Source organism: Cetorhinus maximus, chromosome 15, assembly GCF_964194155.1.
Source record: "Cetorhinus maximus chromosome 15, sCetMax3.hap1.1, whole genome shotgun sequence".
Lineage (NCBI taxonomy): Eukaryota > Metazoa > Chordata > Chondrichthyes > Lamniformes > Cetorhinidae > Cetorhinus > Cetorhinus maximus.
This window is the reverse complement of record NC_135893.1, coordinates 79,173,165-79,196,758: the sequence shown is the minus strand read 5'-3', so window position 1 is coordinate 79,196,758 and position 23,594 is coordinate 79,173,165. Positions and strand designations below refer to the sequence as shown.

Below are 23,594 nucleotides of genomic sequence, written 5' to 3'. Positions count from 1 at the left end.
AGGAAGAGGATGGAATTGGCAGGCAGGATATGAATTAGTTGTGGGGCTGGCAATGAAGGCAATGTTCAGCTGCAGCTCATCCAAAACTGGATGTCAAGTTTAGGTAATTGTGCATATTTTTCATTGTAGCCTTTAACTCAATAATGTTAGCTATAATGCAATCGAAAATAAATTGTCCAGCATTTTGCAAACTAAATATCATTTAGGTAGTGCTCCTCTGTGGCTTCATTTGAAACACTTGCCTTAAGCTTAGGCAGAGCTATGAGTGAATCTGTGCCCACTTGGACTGTATCAGAGCTCCATACACATTTTGAAAACTCAGCAGATCCATATCATGATAGTCTGTTCCAACCTGCGGTTAACTTAATTGGATACAATGAAAAAGGTTCTCTCAGGTGTCATCAGGGACAAAGCATGCAACATGACAGAAAGCACAGGAAGATTTCTACCAAGTAGACACCAGGGGTAAGCACTAAATGTTCCTTTATTCACCAGCTGTAACATGAACATTTACAACTATTAATGCTTGAAAAACATGACATTGTAACAGACCACACAATCAACAAAAATGCAGTAAAGCTATTACCATGGAAATTAATATACAACTGGATGTTCATATTGCAGACTGCTGCTTCTGAAGCAGTTCTCTGAAAACTGCCCTATGGGGATGTTAAAACAGATAACTAAATCAGGCAGCACAACTGCAACCCAGCTGGAAGCTGAGGGAGACTCAATAACTGTACTAGCAGAATCTCTACACTTCTCTGAAACACAATTATTCATTCATATCATGCAAATTCTGTGGTCTGTTGATTCTTATCAGTGCTTGGAAATAATTTAGTGGCACTTGGCAGTGACACTCTAATCTTCATGCATAAACTAGAATTGTGGGGCGTCCAAATCAAGCTGAATTGAGTCACTTGATAGCTTTCTTGCAGTGATTCTGGCCTTTTACCTCCTCTCTAGATTGGAGACAGTAAAATAATTGTCGCACCCGTATCGAACCATCAGTAGAGCCATGACATAAGGAATACTTGCGATCTGAAGACTTCAAAATGAAATATGGAATAGTTTAACAGTTTAACCTAAGCAAACTGGCAATGGTTCTTGATTTTATATTAACACTGCCTTCTGCAATGTGTGAATTATTGAAGCATGTTCTGTGGATAGTGCAAATGCTTGGTGATTGTGCGTAGAAAAGGAAGGAATTTTTTTATGTGCTGTTTAATGTAAATTGGATCTGCACACGCTAGCATAAACATCACACCCCAATTAAGATTATGACAGGAGAGTTACGTCTTTTGTGCATTAACCTTTGAAAAGCAAAGTGGTATTTAACAAAGGTCCAGAGCTTCACGGTGGGTTATAATGCTTTATTTTGTTATCCTGTTATAATGCTTTATTTTGCTCCCCATGAGCTTATGAGAAATGAAAAATATTTTTAAAAACATTTTTAATTTGCCTATTAGAGAGCTGCATATCTTTTACACTTTTTACTAGCGCCTGTTACACAGATGTGCAATTTGTTGAGATTTATGTATGGTCTGGGAGGTTGGTTGGCCGGAGGGGGGGACGACATAAAATGGTTAGAGAAGGCCTGTCATCTTCCTGTCACCATGGCAACTTACCAGTGGTGGGGAAGGTGGAGGATGGCCCTCCTGCCTAGAGGCAATTGAGTCACTTAAATGCCCAACTAAGGGCCTCTACCCAACACCACTGGCATGGCAAGACCGCCTGCCAGAATTCCTGCTGGCTCAGGGATGGGAGAGGGGCACCTCTTAATTGGGTGGTCTAAAAGCACAGAGGGGCCCCCACTGGCAATGGGCACGCCTGGGGCAACCCACTTCAACCAGCCCAATCAAAGTTAGAAAGCTCTGAAGCCTCACTGGGTGAGGTGGGTGCTGCAAAGACAATTAGGAGACCTCAGGGGTACCTCAAAATGGAGGCACCCATGAACAGTTAAGTACATTTAACAAATTCAGGATGGCTGAGGGCAAAAGGCCCTGCCGATCAGAAGGGAAACCCCTTTGTGAGGGTTGTCGGAGCTGCAGAGGCTACCTTTCCTGCCTTTAGCCCCCTCTTTGGGCCATGGAGCCTCTAGGTCCAGTGGTTCCCCCTGCGCTACTGCAGGGAGGTAACCTCCATGCAGACTCTCTCTCCATGCAGATGGGCTCTGGTCCATTGCCAGAAAAATGCTGGTGGCATCTCCCTGGTAGTAGGACTGCATCAGAGAACCATCAACTTGGCTCATCACGATTTTACTGCCCTCCCACCTCTGTTCCTGCCACCCAGTGCCAGTTTAATCAGATCTTTCAAGATGGAGTTCAGGTGGAAAAGATTAAAAAATGGCAAAATGAGATTCTGGATTTTACATATAGGGGCCATTAGCCCCAAAGTGATATTTAATTGCTACATTTCTACATTAATTAGGTCACAGAGGCATTCTGATTATCTTATTAGGTGTTTGCTCCATGGAAACGGTACAGTATAGAATTATGTCAGCAATGACAGGATATTTAAAAAGAGATGCACAAATTGTACATTTTTTCCTTAATGGAACAATGATGGCTTAGGAAGGAACCTAATAGAGCCCATGAAAAGGTGTGACAGAGTGAAAAATAATCTTTCCACTGGTTGGTGGATCCATAACAAAGGCATTTAGGATCAACAACTGAAGAATAAGGGAAGATATTAGAAGATTGTTAAAGCACACAGTACATTATTAGAACATGGAACAACTGACCACAAGTGGCTATTGAGATTACAACAACAATAACATAACTTTTTTTTAAAATTAGCTACATTTACACGTACAATCTCCCCCTGTGCTGAAATTTTTTATGGTTCTGTGTATCCTTGTAACTTTATAAGGCCCTGTGATTTCTCAGAAATTTGTTGGTGCACCACCCACGCTTTCCATCCACTGCATTGCCAATTGCCAGTGAACCGCCCATCACTGTGTGTGATGCCGGACAGTGGCACGGGGGCCTCACAAGGTTCTGCCACTTTGAGATAAGGCATGCACACCTTGTCTCAATCCCATCAGTGTTACAATTGTTTCTCATGTTTTCAAGTTTACAACAGAACTCACTGTTTGACTCATTTTAGCAGAGCAAGTACCTGCCAGGTTGACATATGGCAAGAGGAATTTGCAGCATGTTTGCTGCACAGTAATGAAATAAGTGAGTTTTGTTTTGATGATTATCTCATTACAGAACGTTTAAATTTGTTAACTGTTAGAAACAAATTACCCAGGCAATAAAAGAGCATTGCAAAAATACTTGTAACCCTGCATTTGCGATCCTTTGGAACAGATGCACTGCAAGGGAGCTTTTTGTGTATTAGTTTGCACCAAATATTGGTGTATTGATGTTCAACAGCATCGCTATCTCTTCCACTTCAACTCTGACTGGCTGTATATTCCCTATCCTACAGATTTTGGCATTAGCCGTCAAGTTATGTTCCTTTTAAGTTATTGATGTGTCAATCTTACATGTAACAACGCAAAAGCAATGTTAGCACAGCTCATGGCAACTCAATGGGCAGGGTTTTTCAGTTGGTGTGTGGGGGCGGGCCCAACACCCCGACGCGTAAAATGATGCGTGACGATGTCGGGCGTGCGTCCCGATGTCCTCGCGCCGTCTTGCGATGTTGCATGCCCACCGATATTTAAACAGCCTATTAAGGACATTAAGGAAGTGATTAAGGTAATTGTTAATGCTGCCAGTCCAACCTTAAGGTTGATGGGCAGGCGAAAAGGCCAAGCGGCCTTCACGTTTTTAGGAATCCTCATCCATGAGCGGGATGAGGTTTCTTAAAGCTTTTATTAATTTAATAACAAATTTTTCCTAGTATAAAAACATGTCCCATCTCATGAGGGGACATGGTTAAATAAATTTTTAATCCATGTATTTCATATTTTCAGTTGCGATTCAATCTCCCTGAGGCAGCTCCGTGAAAGAACGCCGGCCCCGACTCTCCCTCCTCCCCCTGCCTGCACAGGTAGCGCTGACCACTCATGTCTTACGTTGGATGGGCCTTAATTGGCCCGTCCACGTAAAATCGATCGACTCTGTGCTCGTCCCCGCCTGCTTCCGCTGAGCCCACCCGCCGCCTGAAAATTTCAGGTCAATGGAATAATTTATTACCTAGAATGCTATGACAGGACATCCCAAACTGGGGGCCACGACCCCACAAGATTCTGGGGTCACAAGCTCTGCAGCACCAATGACTGCCAAGGAGCCCCGACTGAATGTTATCAGCTGCGAGGCCCCTTTAAATCCTCACTTTCCTTTAATGGTGGCCTCACTGGCTGATGCTTAAAAATACATGAAGATTAAATGCCCTGTCCCTGCACCTGCTGTGACAGGTTCCTTTGCCCGCTCTCACAGATTTCTCCCCCCACTTGCATAGGTTCATTCCCCCAGCCCTGCTCTCATAGGTCTCTCCACCGCCTCACCTTACGAATCAAGTTACATTCATAAAACATAAAATTGGGACACAAATTGTCGAATTAGCACCAAAATCCTTCACATTTGATATAGCTCCACAATAAATTCCAACCGGCTTGCATTCTTCACATTTAAAATGTATGCATTATATACATGTACAACAATGTTCTCTGTGGTATAAACACTGAGAATTTTCATACCTTTGAACTGTGTCAGTGTATTATTTCACCAAGGCATTGCAACAGTGCATTCAATCCTTCCCATGCCATGACAGTGATTTTTCCTTTTATTTTTTCCATCAGTCAGTTCCTCAGCCAGATTCCAAGAGAACTCGGGATAAAAATTAATCTCCGATGGTAGCGCAGAATGGGAAATATCGGATTGGCCTTCTGTTATACACAGTACCTAATATTCAGTTCTATCACAGTCAATGGAACTAAATATCAGGTGCTGCATATGATGGGCAGCTGTTCCGATTTTGCCCATTCTGCACCACTACATGAGACGATTTTCTACCCCTTAGCCTTTAATATAGAAATACATTAAACAGTGGAATTATCCAGGCTGACCGCAAGAAATAAAGATCCTTGGACCAGAGTTTAAAATCACGCAAACGTCCACAGGTTACACTAGCTATCAGACCATTTTGAAGAAACTTAGGATGAGATTTTGTGCTTGTTAATAGCCATGTTTTGAGTGATATGGGTACTCTTAACGCTCCTAAATGGTGTCTGCTACACGCGGTTACATTTATGAGGTGACTTGTGCCAGATACCACATTAATGATGACATTAGTGCATGCATAGGGAGCATCTGCTGGGAAGTATGCAGAGCAAATTGATCATGATGCCAATCAATGTGCAATGCTAATTTGATGTCAGCGGTACCATTTTGGAGCTCAATGCTCCAGGCAACATCCTCTCTTAACCTGGCACAGCTGACTGAACGTTCAGCAGTAGGAAGGATGTCCCCACAAGCGCTATTTAAAAAGATCATTGATTGCTTATAGGTTAGTTGCTGGCTGATTTCTTCTGGCTATTGCTATTATTTTACAAGTGCTTGTTCCTTTCTATGGTTGCCTTAAGTTGCAAAAGTCTACTGGGAGTGGGGTGGCAGGTACTGAAGGACTGTTTGATGACTTCAAAACATTTACACAAACCAGTTTCTCCCAGAAATGGGCCAGAATCTTCTGCCCCTGCAGGAGGAGAGGAAGGGGCGAATGGGCCTGAAAATTTGGTGGGTTGACGTCGGGACCGATACCGATGGCTTCCTGCCTACACCGGGAGTGAGTTCTGGGTGGGAAGGCCCATGGTCGACCTTCCCATTCTGCCTCCACTTGAGTCCCTTAAGTGGCCAACTAATGACCACTTAAAGGCCTCTTCCCTCCTCTGCTTCAATCTTCCCAGCTCCAAGGTGGACCTGCTGACATACGGCCTGCAGGACTGGTAAAGCTGTATGTTAGCTGGAGGGGGTGGTGGGTGGGGGAATGTCCCTCAATCTGCACTAATCTGTGCATGATCGAGGGCATGGACATGGGACAGGGGGTTGGCTGCTGACAGCCATTTCTCTGCCCTTGCTACTGAACCCCATGGCCTCCCTCTCTCTGTGACCTCCCAATCCGCGAGGCTACCCACCACCCCCCCTTCTACCCAGCCCCCACTAGGGCATTTCTTTTCCTCTGCACCTCCTCCACCAAGAACTCAAGTACAGCATCTGAAAACCTTGGATTCCCATGTCATTCCGCACACATTCACTTCAGCCATGGCTCCCTGTACCTGTTCCAACAATTGTGCACCTGCACTTTAAGAGGTGCAAACTTGCTTTAAGCAGTACAATCTAGCTTTACATGATGCTTGCCACTTAAGATATTGGCCCCTGCTGACGCATCCAACCAATAAACAAAACGGTTAGCGCTGGCTGGGTACAGGTGAATGGGCAACACAAAGTTGATGTGCTGCCTGCGTGCAATCAACACACATGGGTTAACTGCGCCCCTGCGTCCATTTTGGGGGCTATCAAATTTAGCCCCCTTAATGTCCAAACCATGTTAAACTCTAGCAATGTCTCATTGTGGCATTGTAAGAATTGATACAGTACCTTCAATGTAGTATGAATGAGACAGATTGAGATCTTAATGAAATATCATTTTTAAATCTCATTTCAAAGCTCTGACTTGGGATCAAACAACATAAACAAGATCCTAACAACTGGTTCCTTATGTCAGGAGCATTCTGTGATATTACAACAACAACATATAGCAGCACCTTTAACATAACGAAATATCTCAAGGCCCTTTACAGTAGGTTTTATAAAACAAAATACGACACCGAGCCTTATAAGGAAATATTAGGTCAGAAGATCAAAAGCTTGGTCAAAGAGACAGGTATTAAGAGGTATCTTAAAAAAAGGAAAGTGAGGTAGAGAGACAGAGAATTGTAGGGAGGGAATTCCAGATCTTGAGCCCCAGGTAACTGAAGGTATGGCCACCAATGGTGGAACAATTATAATTGGGAATGTACAAGAGGCCAGAATTAGAGGAGCGCAGAAATCTCGGAGGGGTGTGGGGTTGGAGGAGATTACACAGATAGGGAGGGGCAAGGTCAAAGAGGGATTTGGAAACAAGGATGAGAATTTTAAAATCAAGGCATTGCTTGACCAGGAGCCAATGAATGTCACCAAGCACAGGGTTGATAAGGGGAATGGGGACTGTTGTGAATTAAGACAGGTAGAAGAGTTTTGGATGACTTCAAGTTTACAGAGGGTAGAATGTGGGAGAGCAGCCAGGAGTGCATTGGAATAGTCAAGTCTTGAGGTAACGAAGGCATGGATAAAGATTTCAGCAACAGATGAGCTGAGACAAAGGTGAAGTCGAGCAATGTTACTGAGGTGGAAATAGGCAGTCTCAGAGATGGCACAAAGATGAAGTCAGAAGCTCATCTCGGGATCAAATGTGACACTTGCGAACAGACTGACTTAATCTCAGACTGTTGCCAGGGAGAGGGATGGAGTTGGTCGTTAGGAAACGGAGTTTGGGGACTTTCAGAAAACAGTGTCTTCAGTTTTCCTAATAATTAATTGGAGAAAATTTCTGCCAATCTAGCACTGATATCGGATTAGCAATCTGATAATTTAGCATAATTTAGTTGAGAGAGGTAGTGGTGAGGTAGAGCTGGCTGTTATCACAGTACTAATGCTGTGCCTTTGGGTGATGTTGCCAAAGTGCAATGTGTAGATGAGAAATCGGAGGGGGCAAGGATTGATCATTGGGCAACAGCAGAGGTAACGATATGGGACCAGGAAGAGAAGCCGTTTCAAGTTTCTGAAAATAAAAAAACTCTAACTCTTAAGATATTACATAAAATATATTAATTATTTCTGCCTTTGTTCTGTGCAAAAATGTCCAGCTTTTGACAACAACTGACCTTACATGGTGTCTTTAACGTAGGAATGTAATCAGAGATCTTAGGAGCAGTGATTAAAATCTTTGTTAAAGAGGTAGGTTTTGAGGGGGAGGGTGGTGGTTAAAGAAGAAATTTAAGGAAGGAATTCCAGAGTTAATTAAAGCTTATGGTAATTTTTAAATATAAAAACATGCTGAAAATCAAGTTCCCTACAGGAGTTTTGGTGCATGTCCATGACAACATTGGATGGATGAGGATGGAGTGAAGTTATGGGTTGATAATGCATGGAATAGGCGTCCCAGTGACCTACGTAAAGAATGTGGCTTATTAGTGTCGGACATGTTCAGATCCACATAACCAATGAGATCAAGAGGCGCCCGCAAAGAAATAACACCCAGTTTTCACTAGAACTGTTTTCGAACCTTTCCACTCAGTTGTTTTGCATGTCGAAATTCATGGGTGTTCCTTCCATGTTGCCGATGTGGCATTATGGGTACTCGTGTTTTTGCCGCTGTCTGATGATGAATCGATGGAAACTGGTGATTTTGGCATCAAGGTCTTTCGGTAGTCTCTGAGCGACCTTGGTCTTCTGCTGCAACACTAAACATTTTCATTCTATAAAGTAGCTAACTGTTGCTCTGAATCTTTGCTGGCCTCAGGGTTTGATGTGGCCCACTTAAATGCATATATTATATATATATATATATATATTTATATATATATATATGCATTACATTTCTGGTGATGATGAAACCATTCTGATGATTTTCAAGGGCCTATTCCGATGCATGCTTCTCAAGATCAGGCCAGTGGCTGGTCCCTGTTCTCAGGCGCATCAGGGCATCTTCTTCAGGACAGATTCCTTCTTCTTCCATTCTCACACTGGTTTTTCACTAACACCAAATTCCTTCGTTGCAGCTCATTATTCTGACGCGTTAACAAATGTTACCACTTTTAGCTTGAAACCAGCTTCATATTTCATTCATTTTGTTGGAAGACTCATTTCTCTTTGTCACGGGGTGTGGGGAGGGTGGGTCTGCTCTGTGTGGGTGTCTTAAACTCTCGCGCATCTTCACAATATCTGCTTGATCTCTTGTGCCCAGTTATGAGGTTAGTAAAACATGCGTTTGTGTGGCAAAAAATTGAGGCTGACTACTAATGCAAGTATAGCATATCATGGCTTATATGCTGAGTATTTTGCAAAAACACAATTTTTTGGGGCTGAAATATGGAGTCAGCTTACACGCCAGGTCAACTTCTACACCATGATCTATGGCAAACAATTAAAGCTCAGCTGCCAATTTTCGGGTCAAAGGATCAAAGCTAAAAGTGAAACTAAGTGAGGTCAATCTCACTGAGTTCAACAGTGGAGGAGAGATGTTGGATGATAATGATGTGGTTAACTGTGTTTGAAGCTGCAGAGAGATTGAGAAGAACAGGGAGGGATGGTACACCATGGTCACAACCACAAAGGATGTTAATTGTGATTGTGATTACACCTTTTTCAATGCTCTAACAAGGCTTCTTGACTGGATCAACTCAAACATAGAGTGACAGGAAAGATGGGAATGGATTTTGAAGGCAACAACACATTCAAGGGTCAGAATTTTACCAAATCACAGGTTGTCCCATTGCTGGGGGATGCACAAGAGGTCAGAATTGGAGGAAGGCAAAGTTCTCTGGTGGATGCAGGGTTGAAATTGAGATATAGAGGCTTGATGGGGTGGTGAGGCATGAAAGGATTTAAACATGAGGATGAGAATAATAAATTTGTGGCATTAAAGGACCAGGAGACAGTGTAGGTCAGCAAGTAATGAAATAATGGGTTGTCGGAATGGTGTGGAATTATCAAGGAGCTGGGATGGGTTAACGTTTATGGATTGTGGAGGCCAGCCAGGATAACATTGGAATAGTTGAGTGTGGAAGCGATAAGGCATAGATAAAGGTTTTTGCAGCAGATGGGCTGAGGCAGGGATGGAGATAGACAGTGTTACAAAGTTGGAAATAGACAGTCTTTGTGAGAGATACGATATGGGGTTGGAAATGTGGGTCAACACCAAACTGGACACTGAAGCTGAAAACAATCTGGTTCTATCTGTGACAGTGACCAGGGAGGAGCTTGGAATGAGTGGCAGGAATGCAATTTGGCTAGGGGTTGCTGGCAAAGGCTTCTGTCGTCCCAATGATTAACAGGTAAAAATTGCAATGGAAAGAGAAGCTATTGCTGGAGATGCTATAGCAATGATCAGTTGCTAAAAGTGAAACTAAGTGAGGTCAATCTCACTGAGTTGAACAGTGGAGGAGAGATGTTGGATGATAATGATGTGGTTAACTGTGTTTGAAGCTGCAGAGAGATTGAGAAGAACAGGGAGGGATGGTACACCATGGTCACAACCACAAAGGATGTTAATTGTGATTGTGATTACACCTTTTTCAATGCTCTAACAGGGCTTCTTGACTGGATCAACTCAAACATAGAGTGACAGGAAAGATGGGAATGGATTTTGAAGGCAACAACACATTCAAGGGTCAGAATTTTACCAAATCACAGGTTGTCCCATTGCTGGGACCAAACTGGGTGGCCCAGTCCTTGTTGACATACCACGGGACCCCAGGCAAGATGTCACCGGCTGCAGCCAATTAAAAGGCCGCCGCTGAGACTGCTGAGGAAATAAAAGAACACAAGAAATAGGATCAGGAATTGACCATATGGTCCATCAAACCTGATACACCATTCAATATGAACATGGCTGATCTTGGGTTTCACCCCCACTGGGGCTATCTGTCCCTTGCTCATCCTGCTTTCTACCCTTAATGTCCCATTAGCATATTTTTTAGCTAATATCACCATCATCAACACCTCTTTGTCCTTTTGTCTATGACATCTTTTGACAATCTCCACCTATCACTGGCCCTCTATCCAGCTCTACCTGTCCAACCACCCCTTCCCCCCCTCCACTTAAACCAGCTTATATTTCACCTCTTTTGTATTTTTTCCTTAGTTCTGAAGAAGAGTCATTCGGACTCGAAACGTTAACTGTGTTCCTCTCCGCAGATGCTATCAGACCTGCTGAGTTTTTCTAGGTATTTTTGTTTTTGTTCTAGATTTCCAGCATCTGCAGTATTTTGCTTTTATCAATTATATAATTACTTGACATATAAAAACTGGAGTTAATTGCTCAGGACAACGGCCTTGCCTAGAGGCACAAGTGCTTTTTGAAGGGAGAAGGAAGAGGTGGTTCCACAATAATATCTCCATGGTGCCCTTACCATGCTGTTATGATATTCGATTCTTGTAAACAACCTTCAAAAGGCTTGCCACTTTCCACCAATACTCACAGCTCTGGAATTGTGGTGTAACAGTGCCATGGCGAGTCTTTCCATAAAGTATGGTACATTCATTTGGTCCAATGCTTAAAATAAACAACACTGTGCATACATCAAGCCCTTTTAAAATGTGTGCTAGTACACGGACTGTCCTCAAGATCCGACCAGGACAACAGCAATCCACCATGGGGGCCACACATGCAAAGATTTAATTGTCAACCAGCAATTCCATTTCCTCAACCGGTTTAGCCTGAACTCTTTGGGGGTTTCCTAAACAAACAAAAAAAAAGAGCTGGAAATGAAACTGACTCTGGGTCGCGGAGTCGGGGGGTCTCAGAGCCGCACACAGTCCGTCCGCCCCATTTTCCCCCATGGGGCTGGTGCAAAAAGGACCTGGAACCACCATCAGCCGGATCCTGCTGGATGGAGAGCGATGGAGCACAAGCTCGGGCTGCCGTGATTATCCCACCTCCCCTCCCCAATGCAAAAAAAAACACCAAACAAACAAACATCAGCACCCATCGTCAGTGTGTCCCCCCACCACCCCACACCCACCCCCCCCGGGCTGATGTTGAGCGGCCGCGAGCGTGGATCTCTCGTTAGAAGAAGCAGCGAAAAGAGCCCTGGCAGCAGAGAAAGGCAGGCGGTCGCTTACCTCGGCGGCGATGTGCCTCCGACGTGAATCAGCATTTGCGGCTGAGCTGGGTGGCGGGGTGTGGGCTGGGGGTGGGCTGGGGGTGGGTGGCAGTGAGTGTGGAGAGGTGTGAGACAGCAGAAAGCTCTGTGGGAAGCAGCGCCTTTTGAATGGTGAGCTCCGAGTCGCTGCACAAACTCAATCAACTGTCAAAGCGCGAGCTGGGCGGGAGACAGCCGGGACCAATGACGTCTCAGCCCCTGAGTGACTGACAAACAAATGCGCTGTCACTTTACTGCTGTCCCGCACACACACACACACACACCATACCACACAAAAAAAGCCCTGCTGCTTTCCCTTGGTTCAGCATAAAATAGAACCTCCCACCCCCCCCCCCCCCCCCAAAAACATTTCACTTTGCCAGCCTTTCGTAAAGTTCTGTTGGCACCGGCTGCAAAATCAGACCACTCAGGTGGCTGAATGCTGCCTTAAACGCTAAGATAAAAGCAAAAAACCACTGCGGATGCTGGAAATCCGGAACAAAAAAAAAACAAAAATACCTGGGAAAAAACTCAGCCGGTCTGACGGCATAGCTGCGGAGAAGGGATGCGGTTAACGTTTCGAGTCCGAATGGAGAAGAGTCGTACGGACTCGAAACGTCAGCTGCATCCCTTCTCCGCAGAGGCTGTCAGACCCGCTGAGTTTTTTTCCAGGTACTTTTGTTTTTGTTGTGGCTGCCTTAAACAGCACGGGGAAGGCTGTTTTACACCCTCTTCCAGGATTTTCACATCACAAGTGCATCAAAAACACAGCCAAGTGCAGCTACCTGTCCGCAGAGCAGGTGGCAGGGTGCAATTGTTCTGGCTTCTCTTGCTCTGGGGAAATGTTACCATCCCCTTTCGTATAAAGGGGCTATCATACTGGTGGGAGTATTGGCATAGCTTTAACTTTCTAGAAACAGCCTACCCTGAGAGCGAAAAAAAAACAGTTGTACTTCCACTGTTCCATGTTGGGAAAGTTTCTGACGCAGCAAATACTGAAGGGCCTCAATGTGCCAACCATTGCAACATCATCTTCAAGACACATGTCAATCATTCACAGCAAATATGAGCAATAACATCACTGAATCATTGTGCATATCTGATAAAATTTAGTACAGCAATGTGCAAGTCATGTTATTACTTAGGTTGTTAAACTGGCCATCACCAAGGTCAGTGATTTCTGTACTTACTGAATTGCTAACTGGTTCTGTTACCAACCAGATATTTGCATACATAAAGAGCTTCTTGCACTCGTTCAAAAGTGACCCTAAATGACTTGCTCTCCAAAGAGGCGAAAAGGAAGAGAATAGAAAGGTTAACTTTGACGTGGTAATTCCATCATGGTCCAGCCAAGATTGTTAGCATGCAAGTCCACATCCACTGTGATTCCCCATTTGATAGAAAAAGTGCTGAGGGATGCACTTCCGGTCCATAGTCCACTCCATGGAGCAGGATGAGACATGCTCACGTTTCTTCTTCCAAAAGGTACAACAGAGAGAACTCTGTGATCAGCAGCCTGAAGGAAGAAGACGGCTCAGTAAAGTCATCGCAGTCCGACATTTTGAGGATCAGCAAATCCTTTTATGCCGGATTATATGACGTGAAACCCACAGACAGCACGGCCTCCCAGTCCTTCCTGTTCTCTATCACGGAGGTCTTAGACGACAGTACACGGGAGAGCCTGGACAAACTACTAACTCCTGACGAACTGACTGAGGCTCTTGAGTCCTTCGAGGAGACTAAAACTCCCAGAAGCAATGGCTTGCCGGCGGAGTTCTATTTGGCTCTGTGGGATTGGATCGGCCCAGACCTGCTAGAAGTGTACAAGAGTATGCTTCTGGCCGGCAGCATATCAGAATCCATGAGGAAAGGCATCATCACCCTCATCTACAAGCACAAAGGGGAAAGGGAGGAAATTAGAAATTGGCGACCTATTTCATTGATGAATGTGGACTATAAGATTCTGGCCAAGGTCATCGCCAATCGAGTCAAGTCCGCTCTGGAATTGGTGATCCACTCTGACCAGACCTGCACTGTGCCGGGCAGGAAGATCTCTGACAGCCTCACGCTGCTCAGGGATACGATTGCCTATGTGCAGGACAGGGATGTGGACACCTGCCTCATCAGCCTGGATCAGGAGAAGGCCTTTGACAGAATATCGCACACCTACATGGTGGATGTGCTCTTCAAAATGGGGTTTGGGGAGGGAATTCGCAATTGGATCCAACTGCTCTACACAAACATCAGTAGCGCAGTCTCAATCAATGGGTGCGAATCAGATAGCTTTCCTATTAAATCTGGAGTCAGGCAGGGCTGCCCTCTCTCCCCTGTCCTGTCTGGGCATAGGAGGAGTGACGATCCCAGGCAGTGGAGGCACTCAGGTCAAAGCCTCCCTGTACAGGGACGATGTTGCCGTCTTCTGCTCAGATCCGCTGTCGGTGCGCAGACTGATCCACATCTGCGACCAGTTCGAACTGGCCTCGGGAGCCAAAGTAAATCATGAGAAGAGCGAGGCCATGTTCTTTGGGAACTGGGCTGACCGATCCTTTGTCCCCTTCACCGTCAGGACTGACGGCATGAAGGTGCTGGGGATATGGTTCGGAGGGACTGGAGCATGCGTTAGAAACTAGAAGGAGCAAGTGTCTATGGTGAAAAGAAAACTGGGCATGTGGGAGCGACGCTCCCTCTCCATTGCAGGTAAGAACCTGGTCATCAGGTGTGAGGCACTCTCGCTGTTGCTGTATGTGGCGCAGGTCTGGCCCATTCCAGGCTACTGCGTGATGGCGATCACCTGAGCCATCTTCCGCTTTATCTGGAGGTCGAAAATGGATCGTGTCCGCAGGGATGCGATGTACAAGCCTCTAGATAAGGGGGGAAAAATGTGCCCAACATCGTCCTCATACTGATGGCCACCTTTCTGGGCAGCTGCATCAAGCTGTGCATAGATCCTCGGTACGCAAACACCAAGTGTCACTATGTTCTGAGGTTCTACCTGTCCCCGGTGTTGCGAAGGATGGGTCTGGCCACACTGCTGCGGAACGCTCCAAGTAATTGGACTGTGCCATACCACCTGTCCCTCATGAAAAAATTTATGCAGAGAAACACCTTTGACCACAAGTCCATCAGGCAGTTGTTGGCACATAACTTCTTAGAGGCCCTGCGGGAAAAGGTGAGGGTGGATCCTGTGGGATGGTTCCCTGAGCAGACTGTCAAAGTCATTTGGCAGAATGCCTCATCGCCAGAACTTTCCAACAAGCACCAAAACGTAGCTTGGCTGGTGGTGAGAAAGGCCCTCCCCGTCAGATCCTTCCAACACGCCAGGAGTCTCACCCCCTCTGCATGTTGCCCTCGAGGTGGCTGTGGTGGGGACGAGACCGTTATTCACCTCCTTGTGGATTGTGCCTTTGCAAAGAAGGTCTGGAGAGAGATGCAGTGGTTTCTGTTGAGGTTCATCCCGAGCTGTTCCCAGGGACACACACCGAGACAAACATCAACTACAGCTGGAGGATCATCAGCTCGGTGAAAGATGCTCTTTGGTCTGCCCGAAACTTGTTGGTCTTCCAGCGCAAGGAGTTGTCCCCGACTGAGTGTTGCAGACTGGCACATTCCAAGGTCCAGGACTATGTGCTGAGGGATGCACTAAAGCTTGGGGCAGCCGCCGCAAAGGCACAATGGGGAAAGGTCGCTGACTAAGACCTTTCTGCCACAGTACACCGAGGGGCTGGGAACTGATGAGAGGCCCTCGGGCTGTACAGCTCAAAATGAATGTATGCATTGAATACTGATTGTATTATAATTGTATTGCAGCACCTCAGACTGCAACATGATGTATGTTGATAACTCCAATAGCATTGTCTGATTGTCTGTAATGACCATATTGAAATGATTGTAATATTAATTGATTGTATTGATGCACCCCGTGATCCATGTGTAAAAGTTGAATCTGATTGTACTTTTGTGTTGGTGATTTTGAAATGTTTTGGAATGTTCTTCCAGATATTTTATGAATAAAGTATATTTTTCAAAAAAAGAGCTGAGGGATGCACTAAAGCTTGGGGCAGCTGCCTCAGATGTTCAATGGGGAAAGGTCGTCTAAGACTTTTCAGCCATAGTGCACTGAGGGGCTGGGAATTGTATAGACCCCTCAGGCTGTATGACTTACATTGGGCAGAATTTTACATCCCCAGGTAGGCGTGCGACCAACCCGATCGGGCGTAAAATAGCATGTGATGATGACAGGCGAGCATCCTGATGCCATCGCACACTTGCGCGATATTTCGATTGGTGGGCATGCACGAGAATCGGCAGCTCGTCCGCCGACAATTAAGAGGCCTATTAAGGCCATTAAAGTATTAATTAAGACAGAATTTTCGCTGTCTGTCCAACCTTACAGTTGGCGGGTTGGCGAATCGGCCAGGCAGCCTTTGCATTTTTGAGGAAACCTCATCCACGGGCGGGATGAGGTTTCTGACATTAATTAAATAAAATTGTTTTGACATAATTTTTATTATGTATATGTTCATGTGAGTGAGTCCTACGTGGGGACATTTTTTTCAGATTTTCAAAATCTTTATGTTTGATTTTAAAATTCTTCAGCTCCCTGAGGCAGCTCTCTGCCTTCAGGGAGCTTTCATTGCGCGCTCCCCATCGCCTGCGCAGACTTCAACGCTCGCCGTCCTCCCGCCCCCATCCTGGTAGCGCCGAGCCTTTCAATTAATGGCCAGCCAGCATGAATTCGCAGTCGGGGGCCAATCACGGGTGGCGGACAGTTTCCTGGTCGCTCCTGGGCCCGCCTGCCGTGTCCGCCCGACGACCCGAAAATCCTGCCCATTGAATGTATGCATTAAATATTACATGTATGACAATTGTGTGGGAGCACCTCAGAGTGCAACATGAACTATGTAGACAATCTAGTAGCATTTTGCTGTCTGACTGTTTGTCATGACCATTTTGAAATGTCTGTAATATGCCTTTGATTGTATTGAAGCACCTCAGGGTGCAACGTGATTTATGTAGAAAACTTGAATATTATTGCACTTTTTGTGATGGTCATTTTGAAATGTTTTGTAATGTTCTTTCGGATATTTTATGAATAAAGCATATTTTTGCTAAAAAAAAAGCATGTCATAGGTACGCGAACACCAAGTGTCACTTTGTGCTGAGGTTCTACCTATACCTGGTGTCGCGAAGGATGGGTCTGGCCACGTTGCCGTGCAACGCTCCAAGCAGTTGGACTGTGCCATACCACTTATCCCTCGTGGAAAACATTTTGCAGAGAAACCTTTGACCACAAGTCCATCAGGCAGTGGTCGGCACGTAATGTCCTAGAGGCCCTGCAAGAAAAGGAGATGGTGGATCCTGTGGGATGGTTCCCTGGGCAGACTGTCAAAGTCATTTGGCAGAATGCCTCATCACCAGAACTTTCAAATAAGCACCAAGAGGCACTTGGCTGTTGGTGGGAAAGGCCCTCCCCATCAGATCCTTCCTACATGCTGGAGTCTCACTCTCTCCGCGTGTTGCCCGCGAGGTGGCTGTGTTGGGGAAAAGACTGTTGTCCACCTCCTGTGGAATGTGCCTTTGCAAAGAAGGTCTGGAGCGAGATGGAATGGTTTTTGTCAAGGTTCATCCCGAGCAGTTCTGTGACACAAGACTCTGTGCTCTACAATCTGTTCCCAGGGACGCACACTGAGACAAACATCAACTGCAGCTGGAGGATCAACAACTCGGTGAAAGACGCTCTTTGGTCTGCCTGAAACTTGTTGGTCTTCCAGTGCAAAGAGCTATCCACGACTGAGTGTTGCAGGCGAGCACATTCCAAAGTCCAGGACTATGCGCTGAGGGATGTACTAATGCTTGGGGCAGCCGCTACAGAGGTGCAATGGGGAAAGGTCACTGTCTAAGACCTTTCAGCCATAGTGCACCAATGGGCTGGGAATTGTCTATAACCTCTCGGGCTATATGACTCACAGTGAATGTATACAATAAGTATTACATGTATCACAATTGTATTGAAGCACCTCAAAGTGCAACATGACCTATGCAGATAATTTGAATGTCACTGCACTTTCTGTATTGACTATTTTGAAATGTTTTGTAATGTTCTTTTAGACATTTTATGAATAAAGTATATTTATGCAAAAAAAAGCATGTCATAACATATGTTTATAAAGCACTTCGGCACAGTTTGACATGACCATTGCTCAGTGAAACCCAGATCTTTTTTCCAAAAATATGCTTTATTCATAAAATTGGTAAAAGTACATTACAAAACATTTCAACTTGGAAATTACAGAAAGTACAATAAAATTTGACTTGTCTCCATACTGTATTCCCCACTAGGAGCCTTTATGCAATCGTAATTCTCTTGATATTTACAATATACTTTCCATATCAGGCATACAGCCTGAGGGCAAAACGTTTCAAATTGAAAAATAACAGAAGGTGCAATAGAATTCAACTTTACTTCATACAACATGTTCCTCTCCAAGGTTATTCAATACAATTTCAATACACTTGATATTCAGGCATGCAGCTCAAGGGGTTCTACAAATTTTTCAGCCCCTCGGTGCACTGTGGCTGAAAGGCCTTAGACAACAAGCTTTCTCCAAAGTGCCTCTGCGGCGACTGCCTCAAGCTGTGGTGTGTCCCAAGGCGTAGAGTCAAAGCAGGAGAGCAAAATAGTAATTGGAGAAATGAGGGTCAGAGAAGGGTAGGAAGGGACAGAGAGAAAAAAAATCTAACAATACATCAACAGTCAAGATTAGACATTACAAAGGTAACAAAAAGACAAAATTAAAGGCTCTGTATCTGAATGTGCATAGCATTCATAACAAAGTAAATAAAATAACAATACACATTGGAGTAAATAAATATGATCTGATAGCCATTACAGAGATATGGCTGCAGGATGACAAGGACTGGGTCCTGAATATTGAGGGGCATATGATATTGAAGAAGATTAGGAAGCTAGGTAAAGGTGGTAGTATGGTGGGGGTGGGGGGGGAGCACTGTTAATTAAGGATGGCATTGGTTCAATTGTTAGAGGTGACCTTGGTTCAGGAGATCCGGATGTAGAATTGCTTTGGGTGGAGATGAGGAACGGTAGGGGAAAGAAGTCACTAATGGGAGTGGTATACAGGTCTCCTAACAGTAACCACAATGTAGGATAAAGTATACAAGAAGAAATATTGGGTGCTTGTGATAAAGGGACGGCAATGATCATGGGTGACATTAATCTATATATAAACTGGAAAAATCAGACTGGCAGTAGAAGCCTGGATGAGGAGTTCATAGAATGGAACAAGCAGACAACAGGTTATATTAGATTTGGTATTATGTAATGTGACAGGATTAATTAATGACCTCAGAGAAAAGGCACCCCTAGGTAGCAGTGACCACAATATGATTGAATTTTACATCCAGTTTGAAAGGGAGAAGAGTGGGTCTAAGACTGGTATTTTAAACTTAAATAAGGGCAACTATGTGGGCATGAAAGCTAGCTGAAGTGAACTGGGATAATAGGCTAGAGGATAGATCAATATAGAAGCAGTGGCAGACATTTAAGGGAATATTTCAGAATACTCAGAATTTATATTCCTACTATAAAGAAAAATTCTAAGCGAAGGACCCACCATCCATGGTTAACTAAAGAAGTTAAGGCAAGCATCAAACTTAAGGAAAAAGCACATAACTGGGCATGGATGAATGGCAGGTCAGATGATTGGTCAGAATATAGAGTACGGCAAAGAATGACTAAAAGATTAATCAGGAGAAAGAAGTTAGGGATGAGAGGAAGCTCGCTAGAAATGTAAAAATGGATAGCAAGAGTTTCTCTAGGTATTTAAAAAGGAAAAGAGTAAGTAAAGTGAGTGTTGGTGCCCGAGAGAGTGACAATGGAAACTTAATAGTAGATGATAAGGAAATGACGGATGAAATGAACAAATAGTTTGCTTCTGTCTTCACTATAGAGGATACAAAAAACATTCCTGTAATAGCTGTAAATCAGGAGGTGGAAGGGAGAAAGGAACTTGGGAAGCGTTACTGAGTAAACTGATGGAGCTGCGGGCTGACAAGTCTCCAGGTCCTGATGGACTTCATGCTAGGGTGTTAAAAGAGATGGCTAATGAGGTAGTCGATGCGTTGGTGTTAAGTTTCCAAAATTTGCTAAATTCTGGAAAGGTTCCATCAGACTGTAAAGTAGCAAATATAACCCCTCTATTCAAGAAGAGAGGGAGGCAGAAAACAGGAAACAATAGGCAAGTTAGCTTGACGTCTGTTGTGGGGAAGGAGTTAAAATTGATCATTAAAGAATATAGCTGGGCGCTTAGAAAAACTCAAGGTAATCGGGAAGAGTCAACATGGTTTTATGAAAGGGAAATCATGGGGAGAATTTTCTCCCCATCGGGGGGGGTTGGGCAAGAGTGGGTGTGGGCATACGCAGAGCCAATCGCTGCCTGCGATCGGCTGGGCGCTGCCATTTTACATGGGCAGGCCAATTAAAGCCTGCCCAGCGTGACACGCACCCGGAAGCACTGAGCGCTCCCTGTGCAGGTGGGGGAGAGGGGAGTGGGTGTCTGAGTCAGAAAGCACAGAGCTGCCTCAGGAAGATTAGTTTAAGTTCAGAAAAATTTAATTAAGGAAAAAAAAATTTAAGACATGTCCCCTCATGTGAAACTGTTACATGAGCTGGGACGTGCTTATTAATTTTATTAAAATTTTTTACAAGACTTTAAAAACCTTTGTGAAACCTCATCCTGCCCATGGATGAGGTTCCATGAAAAATGCAAAGGCCGCCTGGGCTCTTCGCCTGACCGGCAACCTTAAGGTTGAATGGCAGCTCAGTTTATTGTTTTAATTGATAGTTGGCTGGCCTTAATAGGCCTTTGACAGTTTGGCGGGCATGCAGCCAACCCACATGCGTGCCTGCCGAACTGAAAATCTGAATGATGCATGCCCGACGTCACCGCACGTCATTTTACGCCTCGGCAAGCGGGGCCCGCCCCCACTCGCCGAGCTGAAGATTCTGCCTCATGTTTAACCAATGTGTTAGAGTTCTTTAAAGGAGTAACATGCGCTGTGGATAAAGGGGAGCCTGTAGACGTACTGTACTTCGATTTCCAGAAGGCATTTGATAAGGAGCCACATTAAAGATTATTGTGGAAAATTAGAGCTCATGGTGTAGGGGGTATCATATTAGCATGGATAGAAGCTTGGCTGGCTGGCAGAAAACAGAAAGTATGCATAAATGGGTCTTTGACTGATTGGCAGGATGTGACCAGTGGAGTCCGGCAGGGGTCTGTGCTGGGGCCTCAACTTTTTACAATTTATATCAATGACTTAGATGAGGGGAGTGAAGACATGGCAGCTAAATTTGCAGGTGACACAATGTCTATGGCATTCCACAAATTGTTCCATGTAGCTTGCAACCTGTGCTGAATTCATTGTGTTTTAAAACATAGCAAAACCTATTCAATTCTAAAATTCTTTCCGTGAAGAAAATATCAAAAATCTTGAATTTTATTTTGAGAATTGATAAACTTTTTTACTTCTGGCACCTGGGGTTTGAATCTACCTCAAGACTGCTGGGATGATCTACTTCCCTGCCTATTGTACTTCTACATGAAAAGACTTAGGAAAGCCTCATCCAAGGTTATGGCTGGTATAAGTTCACAACTCAAAATGTCACCCCGTAGCTTCCATAGCAAAATCCTCAATTAAGATGGGGCAATGTGGGGCTTGTTGGCATTTTAGAGGGGAACAGCACCTGAAGAGAAAGCTCTTTGGCCTAAATTTCAATTGCTCCATCAACAGAAAAGACAGCAAGGAAAGTATGTTATGAAGAGGACATAAGGAGGTTGTAGATGTATATAGGTAGATTGAGCGAGTGGGCAAAAATCTGGCAGATGTAGTATAATGTGGGAAAGTGCAAAGTTATTCACTTTGGCGGGAAGAATGAAAAAACAGAGTAACACTTAAATGGAGAATGACTGCAGAATTCTGATGTGCGGCGGGATCTAGGTATTCTACTGCACGAGTCACAAAAACTTAGCATGCAGGTAGAACAAGTAATTAAAAAGGCTAATGGAATGCTATCCTTTATTACAAGAGAAATTGAATATAAAAGTAAAATGTTATGCTTCAGTTATACAAGGCATTAGGAAGACCACATCTTGAATATTGTGTGCAGTTTTGGTCTCCTTATTTAAGGAAGGATGTAAACGCGTTTGGGATGATTCAGAGGAGGTTTACTAGATTGATACCTGGAATGAGCGGGTTGTTTTATGAGGAAAAGTTAGGCAGACTGGGCTTGTTTCTACTGGAGTTTAGAAGAGTGAGGGATGATTTGATTGAAGTATATAAATCCTGAACAGTCTTGACAAGGTAGATGTGGAAAGGATGTTTCCTCTTGTGGGTGAGCCCAGAACTAGAGGGCACTGTTTTAAAATTAGGGGTCACCCATTTAGGACAAACATGAGGAGATTTTTTTCTCTCAAAGGGTTGTGCGACTTTGGAATTCAAAAGATGGTGGGGGAAGGGTCATTGAATATTTTTAAGTCAGAGGTAGATAGATTCTCGTTAGGCAAGGGAATCAAGAGTTATCAGGGGTAGATGGGAATGTGGAATCTGAAACACAAACAGATCAGCCATGATCTTATTGAATGGCGGAGCAAGCTTGAGGGACTGAATGGCCTGCTTCTGCTCCTATTAGGTATGTTCGTATGTCCCTCAGCACATAGTCCTGGGCCTTAGAATGTGCCAGTCTGCAACACAGAAGATATAATCTAACTGGATTTTTGGAACACATTAAACATTAGAGGACAGTAGAGCTTTTGCTGTTACAGTATTCCACATCGTGTTCCACAGTAGCACATTGTGGTTGTCATAACCGTGCCAAGTTGTGAGAGCGCCTGAAATTTCACGTTTAAGAGGAAGCTACATAAATACATGAGGGATAAAGGAATAGAAATATATGTGATAGAGTTAGACAAAGTAGGGTAAGAGAAGTCAAATACAAACACTGGCATAGACCATTTTGGCCAAACAGGCAATTTCTGTTCTGTAAAGTCAATGTAATACTCTGGATGGAGCCTGTTGTGCAAGGTTAGAAATGAAACAAAAGTCAAGTTCTAAGAAAGTGCAAGGTGGGTGTTCCTTCATGGCTGGAGTGTTCTGCATTGTGGCTCAGTTCTATTTGTGTTCCTCTTTTAAATTGTCGTCTGTTATGTGCTTTTGCTTGCTCATAATCACACTACTGTTCTGGTCTCAGTTGTTGATTGAGCAATTGAAATTTAGGCCAAAGAGCTTTCTCTTCAGGTGCTGTTTCCTTCTAAAACACCATCAAGCACACTGCTCCTTCTCAGTTGAGGATTTTGCTGTGGAAACTACGGGGTGACATTTTTAGTTGTGAGCGTGTACCAGCCATAACCTTGGTTGAGGCTTTCCAAAGTCTTTTCATGTAGAAGTGCAATAGGCAGGGAAGTAGATGGTAAACAAAAACAGAATTACCTGGAAAAACTCAGCAGGTCTGGCAGCATCGGTGGAGAAGAAAAGAGTTGACGTTTCGAGTCCTCGAAGTTTTTTGTTTTTATAGGGAAGTAGATGGTATTCATCCCAGCAGTCTTGAGATAGATTCAAACCCCAGGTGCCAGATGTAAAAGAGTAAATCAATGCATGAACAATTCTCACAGTAAAATTCAAGATTTTTGATATTTTCTTCAAGGAAAGAATTTTAGAATTTAAT

The 23,594-nt window shown here is 44.3% G+C and overlaps 1 protein-coding gene across 1 annotated transcript in view; it reads right to left on the bottom strand.

The window, feature by feature from the left end:
* Positions 1-12,016, bottom strand: part of abat (4-aminobutyrate aminotransferase) — a 204,893-nt gene extending 192,877 nt beyond the window's left edge. The window contains exon 1 of the mRNA XM_078558697.1: positions 11,835-12,016. The gene's annotated coding sequence lies outside the window, so the exon portion shown is untranslated. The remainder of the gene's footprint in view (positions 1-11,834) is intronic.
* Positions 12,017-23,594: the final 11,578 nt, after the last annotated feature.